Genomic DNA, 10,460 nt, shown 5'->3' on the forward strand with positions numbered 1-10,460 from the left:
TGAATAGGCAAATCTAAAAGGCAGAGAGTAAATTAATGGTAGCCTAAGGCTGGAGTTCGGGTGGGAGAATGGAGGTGATGGCGACAAGGTGTGAGGTTTCTACTTAGGGTGATAAAAATGTTCTAATATTGGATGATGGTCAAACAATTCTGTGAATATATTAAAAGCCACTGAATTGTACACTATTTATTTGAGAGTGAGAGAAAGAGCACGAGTGGGGGGTCAGGCAGAGGGAGAAGGAGACTCCCTGTTGAGCAGGGAGCCCGATGCAGGACTCGATCCCGGGACCCCAAGATCATGACCTGAGCCCAAGGCAGATGCTTAACCAACTGAGCCACCCAGGTGCCCCTGAATTATACACTTTAAACGGGAGAAGTGTATGGTATGGGAATTAAATCTCAATAAAGCTGTGAATAAAAAGAAAAGGCACCAAGTGCTCCGAAAGGAGGACCTCATCTACATGTACCAGCCACCCCCTCATTTCTGTCCTCAGAGTCCATGCCTTTCTATTAGGGTTGGGGGCATCCCTTGTTCAGATGCTCACAGAGTTTGTAAGTTCCAGATGGGGACAGAGAGGCGGCTGGATCCCTTCTGGAGCCTCTGCCCCCTTAAAATTTCAGCTTGTGGAATATTGGGGCCTGAGGATTCTGAGGTGGAGACAGTGAACAATGGGGGGCGTGTTCAAGGGGTCTCAAGGGGGTTCCTCCAGATGGGTCATCCACCCCTGGGGCAGGAAGGCCTGCAGGAAAGGGGAATGTGCAGGGAGTCCTCATGGGAGAGAGACAGGAGGAGAGAGGAACTCCCCAGGGAGATGGAGGGACTTGGTCGCAGTGCTGACTTCCCTGTGCCAAGTGAGAGACTAGATCTTTTGGGAGGCGGGGACTGCGCCTGGGGTGGGTGTCCCTCGGGAGTGGAGATCTTGTTTGCATTGTGGGGGTGCTGGCCCAGCTGTGGGAAGAACTGGAGGGTAGGCAAGGGTGGGAGGAAAGGAGGAGGGAGTGGGGATTTGGGTTCGTGGCTGAGGCGGGCACCTCCTCTGTGCCCCTGATAAACGGTGAGAGCCTTCCGAACACCCAGTGTACCCTCAGGGCCTGGTGCTGTGCCTAGCTTGGGCATGGGTTCCGTGAAACAGTTGTTGGTTGCGTAGGTAAACGAATGAGAATGAGTAGCTTGGAGGCAAGATAATATGGTGAGACAAGCAGTCTCGAGAGCCTCACAGTGCTGGGTCTGAATCCAGATCTTCTGCAGGCTAGCTGTGTTGTATTGGACGAGAGACTGGGCTTCTCTGAGCCTCGGGGCTAAACCCACTGACCTCACAGCGGGGTTGGGAGAATACTGCTTACAAACGTGCCCAGCAAATAGAAGGTTCCTCTGTGTCTGTTGGCTGGCCTTCCATGATTCAAAGTGAAAACACCATCAAGATCTCCAAGATCCCACACTCTCATGGAATGGTAGGATTTACCTCCTAGAAACTTATTAACAGTAAAATGGCGTCTGTGATGCACCCATAGAAATAGCGTTAATGTTGCCTCGGAGGAACTCAGAGGCTGAGGGGAGAGCTGAGGTGGCTGGAAGCTTGGAGAAGAAGTGGGAGGCTGAAGAATGGGGGTGGGGGTTGGAGAGGCAGAGAAGTGGGCTGCAGGCACAGAGGCTGGGGGTCTCTGGGATTAGGAGTGCAGGAGGCTGCCCAGGTTAAAACAGCATGTTTGTGTAGGGGATGGTGGTACAGTCTAATATGAGGTTGGATGGGAGAGGCAGGAGAGACACCAAGAAAGCTTTAGAAAGGGATGTGTCCAGGGTAGAGGCAGCTGGGGGCGCGGGGTGCTTTGGTGAACTACATATGCCATTGGAGACCTTGGGGTTCTCAAGACAGATGTTCCCAACTCCTGTTCCTTAAGCCCAAGAAGAACTTGGAGCTTTCATCTATAACAGCAGCGGCCGTGACATTCGGGCACTCTTTAAAATGCATATCTAAAATGTATATTAAAGGCTCTGAGAAGTCCTGCAGCACAGAGCCCGTTCCATTTTAACTCTGCTCTTTCCAAACACATTTGGTCTCAGAATGTTTTTTTGTGATATACCTCGTGGGACCAATATTAGGACCAAAGAGCACCCATTAGAAAATGCTGTGGTAAGAGAAAATTATGTGTGTTTTGGGATCCAACAGGCCATGGTTTAATTCCTGCTCTGTGGCCCAGTTGGTGTTGGACCCTGGGCAAGTCACTTTGCTTCCCAGAGCCTCCTTTTCCTCAGAGTCGTTGTGAGAATCAGTAAGAATTTGTGCGTAAATTGCACGTGGCTAGCTCTTTGGTTCTGGGGCATGCCCCTCAGTGCCAGGCCTGGCCCTGACTCTTCCCTTGAGTCAGGCTCTCTATATTACAGGTTCCACATGGGCTGCTGAAGAGGTGCTTAGATAATGGGTTTGGTGGAACTTTGATTGGATTTCTCCCGTGGGACCATAGCAACTGATGCCCCTCCCTTGGTAACCCCATTGGCCGTGGCACAACGGACAACAGAATGTACATGGAGGGAAGGATCAAGGCTCCTGGGGCCCAGCCAAGTCTTGACATGAGCGCCACCAGCAAGAGGTCTGGTGCTGAACCCACCATGTCAGGAGTCAGGCAGGTAGGGCCCTGCACCTCATGTTCTGACCCTGTTATTCCCAGCAGGCACATTTCCCCTCCGCTGCCCAGGTTTCCTTCCCAACGACTTTAATTAAAACTCAGTTACAAGTGACATAAAACCCAATTCAAACTGGATTAGGCAGGAATGAGAATATGTCAGCTTGGGTAACGGACAGATCTACCAGTAGACTTCAGGTATGGCTGGATCAAGGTGCTAAACGAGTGTCTCTTGGCTCTGCCTTCCAACGTGCCACTCCCTGGCCCACTCTCCCTGAAAGATGGCAAGGATTTCCCTGGCCACTCCAGACTTAAATCTTCTCATCTTGCATCCTCTGGAATAGCATCCCCAACAGGAAGAGAGCCTCTTTGCAATAGTTGAAGAAAGTCTCTGGTACCACTGTCTTTGGCCCACTGTCACATGCTCATCCCTGAATTAGTCACCATGGCAGAGCAGAGTGGCCTGGATCTCTTGGTATAATGAAGCCAGAGGTGGTACTCAGTTGGCTCCACTGAACCCCATAGGCCCCACGACCACCACACACACACACACACACACACACACACACACACACACACATTGCTGGCTTCTTTTTACCAGGATAGATGCTGGATGAGTAAAATAAGAATTCCTCATTTCTCTACTATGCACCTTCCGTGGCGTCCAGCCCCCTTTATAACCCTTATTCCCCTGGCAGCTGTTCCAGGCTTCCATCCATGACCCTCCCCAGCCCCCCAGCCTGCACCCTAAGCTCTTATCACACCTCTCAGCCTCTTTCCATCCATCTTTCTAAGTGCCAAGTGGCATGAACTGAAGAGCACAGAGAAGGCCTTCCTTCCCATCTAGTTTCCCCAGAGCCAAAAATGTCCCCATGAAAAAAAGGGTCAACATTCCCATGGGTAAAGTATTGCCCTCTCCCTGTAACTTCTGTTACAAATCATGGCTTCCCCTGGGGGGCAGGGAGAGCACCTGAAGGTGTGTGTGTGGCAGCGGGGAGGGGTCTTGGAAGGAGGTTGGGGAAGACATTCAGGACTCCCTCCACCTCTACCCCCGGTTTATTTTTTCAACGAACAAAGTCGTGGGTCTCAGTCCCATCACATAACCATCTGTATGACCTTGGGCAGGCCACTGCACCCCTTTGAATCCCACTGTCTTGTGTGTGTCATGGGTTCCATCCCTGGAGGCATGGGCACAGGTCCTGCCTCCTGGGGTAGGTGACCTCAGTGTTGGCTTTCGGCACAATCTCACAGTAGAACAGTTGTCACCGACTGATCGAGCCAGGCCGTCTGGAGTCTGCTGACTCAGGTGAGGCTCAGAGCCAGCTCTAAGCCACTGGCTCAACTAGGGACTGATAGACCAAGATGGGCATCAAAACCCAGTTCCCAAGCCTGAGCTCTGAAGCAGTGGGAATTGTGGACACCTCTCTTGGATCTTCTCAGGGTCTTGATGTCCCCCAGGGGACCCTGTGGGGCTGACTTCAGGGAATCCCCTTGGCTCAGGTGCTGCTCTGGACTTCAGCTTTGTGCTAGACCCATTAGTACTGAGTGACAGCCTCTGGGCCGGGTCAGGTCCTACACCCAGCCACGCTCTCCAGCTCTCCCCCACCGTCTCCTCCTCCTCACCTCTCTCCCTCAGAGGCCAGGGAGAGGGAGGAGCCCTCCAGAATGGGCGCTTGTGGCCATCCCTTGGGCCAGCGCCATGGACATCTCTGTTCCAGGTTGAGTTTCCAGATGCTGCAGGGATGGACAGTGGGAAGCCGCCCTCATCAAGCCCAGGAGGGCCAGAAAAGGGACCTAGACACAGGGAATCCTCAGAGGAGGGTCCTCTGGAGCTCAGGACCCAGGAGCAGATGCATCCGGCAGGACCAAGGTGAGCTGGGGACTTCTTAGAGAAGGTCCAGGAGAGAACTCTGTGAGACACCTGGGGGACAAGAATGAGGCAGGGCTCCCAGCCTAAGGCAGAGGTGCCCTTGCTTCTCTCTCAGGCAGCACAAATCACGCCACATCATTACTCGTGGAACTTCTCATCTGCACTGCTTTTTTTTTTTAAGATTTTATTTATTTATTTGAGACAGAGAGAATGAGAGACAGAGAGCGTGAGAGGGAGGAGGGTCAGAGGGAGAAGCAGACTCCCCGCTGAGCAGGGAGCCCGATGCGGGACTCGATCCCAGGACTCCAGGATCATGACCTGAGCCGAAGGCAGTCGCTTAACCAACTGAGCCACCTAGGCGCCCCTAGACCACAAGCTTCTTTGACGTGTCCTGATCAGCCTTAAATCCTCATGCCTGGGACTGGGCCTGGCACATAGTAGATGCTCAGTAAATATGTATTCACTGAATCAGTGGAAGAATGAACAAAAGAGAGGCAGAAGCACACATTTACATGGCATTATGGTGACTGTTTTCTAAATGTTGTATATTTTTAAACTTGGCTACAGTGAGAGTGTAATCTTTTTTATTGATTGATTTTTATTGAGCGATAGTAAAGTTTATTGAGCAATAATACAAAGCTTCCAAAGAGGGAGAGGGCCCGAGAGTGTTGCCCTAATCTTTTTTATTTTTTTTTAAGATTTTTTTTTTTTAAGTAATCTCTTTGTCCAGCCTGGGGCTCAAACTCATAACCCCGAGATCAAGAGTCACATGCTCCACCGACTGAGCCACCCAGGTGCCCCTAAATAATCAGGCAAAGTTTTATGCAAGTTTTTTTCTCTGTCCACGATAGAAGAGTGATAAAGTCAAGTATGTTTATATATAAAATATGGAATTTTAGGGGTCCCTGGCCGGCTTATACTTTCACTTAAAAAGCATGTTTATTTAAGTGTTTCGGCAGGGAAAAATTTAGGTTATAATGATCATCGAAAAAGCATTGCAAAACTACCTATGAAATATGATTGTACTATGTAAAATTGGGCAATTATTTGAAGATAGTAATGAAATAAATCTCCACGACAAATACATATGCACACGCATAGGAAGAAGCCTGGCGGAAGTATCCCAGAACATGAAAGTGAGATCCGACTGACACAGATTCAAATCCTGAGCTGTCTCCTGCAGCCTTATGACCCTAGGCTCAAGTCTTCAGTCTCAACTTCCACACAGCCCAGTTCTCTCTGATTTTTTTTTTAAGATTTATTTATTTGAGAGCGAGAGAGAGCAGGGGGAGGGGCAGAGGAAGAGAATCTTAAGCCGACTCCTTGCTGAACTCGGAGCCTGACATGGGGGGCTCGATCCCATGACCCTGAGATCATGACCTGAGCCGAAACCAAGAATCGAACACTTAACTGACTAAGCCACCCAGGTACCCTCATCTGCATGATTTTTAAGATGTTGTAGCTATAGCCTTAAAAAGCAATCCCAAGCCGACTCTGTGCTGAGAATGGAGCCTGATCTCAGGACCCTGAGATCATGACCTGAGCTGAAACCAAGAGTCAGATGCTTGACTGAGCCACCCAGGTACTCCCAAGATTGATTTTTAATTTTTTTTAAAGATTTTATTTATTTATGTGAGAGAGAGAGAATGATAGAGAGAGAGAGAGCATGAAAGGGGGGAGGGTCAGAGGGAGAAGCAGACTCCCCGCTGAGCAGGGAGCCCGATGTGGGACTGGATCCTAGGACTCCAGGATCATGACCTGAGCTGAAAGCAGTCGCTTAACCAACTGAGCCACCCAGGCGCCCTCCAAGATTTATTTTTAAGTCATCTCTACACCCAACATGGGGCTCGAACTCACAACCCTGAGATCAAGAGTCACATGCTCTACCAACCAAGCCAGCCAGGTGCTCCTGATTTTTCATTTTTTCCTAAACAACAACAACAACAATAGTACTACTAATAATAAAATCCTAACTCCCCTAAACATTAACATCAAAGTGTTTGGGATTTGGGGAATTCACGTCAGTCCTTCATTCATCCTCTCCAGCATTAAGTATGCACCCATGGTGTGCCTAGTTCTTCACAGATGCTCTGAGAACCACATAGGAGCCTAAGAATATAAAACTGTGGGCCAATCCGGGAGCTGAGGTTTCGCTTTGTTGTTCTCCCCAGGAAGAAGCAGTCAACTCCGGCCCCCCAGGAAGGGCCCAGGGAGCTGCAAGCAGGCCGGAGTCCAGCCAAGCCAGGAAGTGAGCTGGGGGTGCTGACTTCCAGGGTCCCTGCAGCACATGAAGGGAAAGAGACCGAGGACCAGCAGGGGAGACAGCAGAACCCAGGGATGGCGAAGGGTCAGGCCCTCCAGAGCCACCAGGTAATGTCCGTGGGGGTGCGGCAGGAGGGTACAGAATGACTGCCCCACAGGGGAGACGAAGGAGCTCCCCCCTCCGTGCCCCCCATTTCGGTACAGGTGTGTCTACTTCTCTCCGTGCCCTGGAGATGTCAAGTGTCCAGTCTGTGGGCCACTGGGATATTCTAGATGTTCTTTTTTTTTTTTTTTAATTCATTTGAGACACAGAGATAGAGAGAGAGAGCATGAGCAGGGGGAGAGGCAGAAGGAGAGGGAGAAGCAGGCTCCCTGATGAGCCAGGAGGCTGATGCGGGGCTCGATCCCAGGATCCTGGGATCATGACCCGAGCCGAAGGCAGACGCTTAACTATCTGAGCCACCCAGACGCCCCTCTGGATGTTCTTGATTGCAAGACTTTGCAACCTGTTACCAGAGTGGCCCCACAGTATGTCAACGGATGCTGGAGGCGGGGAGGAGTTGAGGGGTTCTATGTACAATAAAAATGGGGACGTGCTGGATTTAACAAAGCTCAACGGTTTTCTTTATGCTAGGATATGCTCGAAGCTGTTTCTTAGTTGCTGAGATTTGTGGGACCTTGCAAGAGGCGGTTAGAGCTTGATACCTTTTTAAAGCTATCTGACTACAGGGGCGCCTGGGTGGCTCAGTTGGTTGAGCGACTGCCTTCGGCTCAGGTCATGATCCTGGAGTCCCGGGATCGAGTCCCGGGATCGAGTCCCGCATCGGGCTCCCTGCTCGGTGGGGAGTCTGCTTTTCCCTCTGACCCTCACCCTTCTCCTTCTCTCTCTCTCTGTCATTCTCTCTCTCTCAAAAATAAATAAAATTTAAAAATATATATATAAAAAAAAGCTATCTGACTACAAAATACCTTTTATTTTCGTTTTAGGATTAATTTTTTTAAAGCTTCAGTGAGGTATGGGGCACCTGGGTGGCTCAGTCAATTAGGTGTACAGCTCTTGGTTTCAGCTCAGGTCATGATCTCAGGGTCCTGGGATCAAGCCCTGCATTGGGCTCCATACTCCGAGCAGAGTCCGCTTGTCCCTCTCCCTCCCCCTCTGCTCCTCCCCCTGCTTGTGCACGCTCTCTCTCAAATAAATGAAATCTTAAAAAAAGAAAAGCTTCACTGAGGCATAATGGACACACACTTGCACGTACTTCAAGCGCATGGTTTGATGTCTTGGACATACGTCCGCACCCACGAAACCATCACCACCATCAAGAGAATAAACATGGGCGCCTGGGTGGCTCAGTTGGTTAAGCGACTGCCTTTGGTTCAGGTCATGATCCTGGAGTCCCGGGATCGAGTCCCGCATCGGGCTCCCTGCTCAGCAGGGAGTCTGCTTCTCCCTCCGACCCTCCCCCTTCTCATGCTCTCTCTCTCCATCTCATTCTCTCTCTCAAATAAATGGATAAAATCTTAAAAAAAAAAAAAGAGAATAAACATATCTGTCACCCCCCTAGAAGTTTCCTCATGTCCCTTGTCATGCCTCCTCCCACCTGACCCCATCCCCAGGCCACCTCTGATCTGCATTTCTTGCTACAGATTTGTTCGTATCTCCTGGAATTTTACACAAACAGAAGGGTGCAGGGTACATTCTTTTTGCCCAGCTGCTTTCCCTCAGCATAGTTATTTTGAGATTCACCCATGCTGTTAGGTCTCAAGACTTCATACTTTTTGTCGCGGAGTGATACTCCACTGCATGCATACATCGCTATGTCTTCACCCCTTCCCTTACCGATGGCCATTTGGTTCGTTCTCACTTTTCGACTATGACAAATAAAACTTCTCCAAACGTTCCATGTCCGCAGAAACAAAAGCTTTCATTTCTCTTGAGCAAATAGATACCTAGGAGTAGAAGGGGTCATATGGTAGGCATATGTTGAACTTACTAAGAAACTGCCAAAATCTTCTCCAAAGCCGTTGTCCCATTTTCCATCCCCACCAGAGGGATGAGAATTCCAGTGGCTCCACATCCTCCCCAAAACTTGATAGGGCCGGTCTTTAATTTTAAGCATTCTTTTTTTTTTTTAATTTAATTTTATTATGTTATGTTAATCACACCCTACATTACATCATTAGTTTGTGCCGTAGTGTTCCATGATTCATTGTTTGCATATAACACCCAGTGCTCCATTCAATACGTGCCCTCTTTAATACCCATCACCAGGCTAACCCATTCCCCCACCCCCAAATTTTAAGCATCTAACAGGTGTCTAGAGGACTCTCATTGTGGCCTTATTTTGCATTTTCCCGATGACTAATGACATTGAGCATTTTTTAAAAGATTTTATTTATTTATTCGGGGTGGGGAGAATGAGCCAGGGGAGGGGCAGAGGGAGAGGGAGAAGCAGACTCCCCACTGAGCTCAGGGAGCCCGACCCTGGGCTCGATCCCAGGACCCTGAGATTATGACCAGAGCCGGAGTCGGACGCCTAACTGACTGAGCCACCAGGTGTCCCAATGTTGAACATTTATTATTATTATTATTTTTAAAGATTTTATTTATTTATTTGACAGAGAGAGACACAGCGAGAGAGGGAACACAAGCAGGGGGAGCGGGAGAGGGAGAAGCAGGCTCCCCGCTGAGCAGGGAGCCCAATGTGGGGCTCGATCCCAGGACCCTAGGATCATGACCTGAGCCGAAGGCAGCTGCTTAACGACTGAGCCACCCAGGCGCCCCTGTTGAACATTTTTTGATGTGCTTATGGGCCATGTGTATATCTTCTTTGGAGAAATTGCTGTTCAAATACTTTGTCCATTGTTTTAATTGGATTGGTCATTTTATGGTTGAGTTGTAGGAGTTCTTTATTCTGGATACTAGTCTCTTATGAGATATATGATTTACACATTTTTTCTTCCATTTTATGGATCATCTTTTCACGTTCTGCTTTTTTTAAAAAAAATGAAGTTCTTTGTTTTCTTATTATTGAGTTTAGAGGGTTCTTACATATTCTGAATACAAGTCCTTTGTCAGACATGTGATTGATGAATGTTCTCCCCCAGCCTGTGCCTTGTCTTTTCTATTCTCTTAACAGTGACTTTCAAAGAACAGAAGTTCTGAATTTTGATAAGGCCTAATTTATTAATCTTTTCTTTAGGGCTCGAGTTTTTGGTGCTATTTCTTGCACATCTTTGCTTAACACAAGTTCACATCGGACATTCGCCTATGTTTCCTTCAAGACGTTTTATAATTTTAGGTTTAACATTTAAATTTATGATCCATCTTGAGTTAATTTTTGTGCATGGCATGTTGGATCGTGGTTCAGGTTTTGGCGTATGGCCATCCAACCATTCCAGCACCATTTGCTGAAGACTCCCCTTTCCCTACTGAATTTGCACCTTTGTTGCAAATCAGTTGAGCATGCGTGTACAAGTCGATTTCTGGACTCTTTGCTCCACTCGTATGTTTATCTTTATTCCAATACCACACTTTCCTGATCATAAGTCACTTTACAATAAGTCTTGAAACCAGTTAACGTAACACCCCTTTTTAAGGGAGCATCGAGAAGGATCCTTGTACTTTGAACATTCCTTGGAAAATCCCACTTAAAGGGAAACACCTCAGTTCCTCCAAGCTCCCCTTCTATGTCCCCAGAGAAGCATGG

This window comes from Mirounga angustirostris, unplaced genomic scaffold, assembly GCF_029215605.1.
Source record: "Mirounga angustirostris isolate CCGP_5_RB_7025 unplaced genomic scaffold, mMirAng1.0.hap1 SCAF_4, whole genome shotgun sequence".
Classification (NCBI taxonomy): domain Eukaryota; kingdom Metazoa; phylum Chordata; class Mammalia; order Carnivora; family Phocidae; genus Mirounga; species Mirounga angustirostris.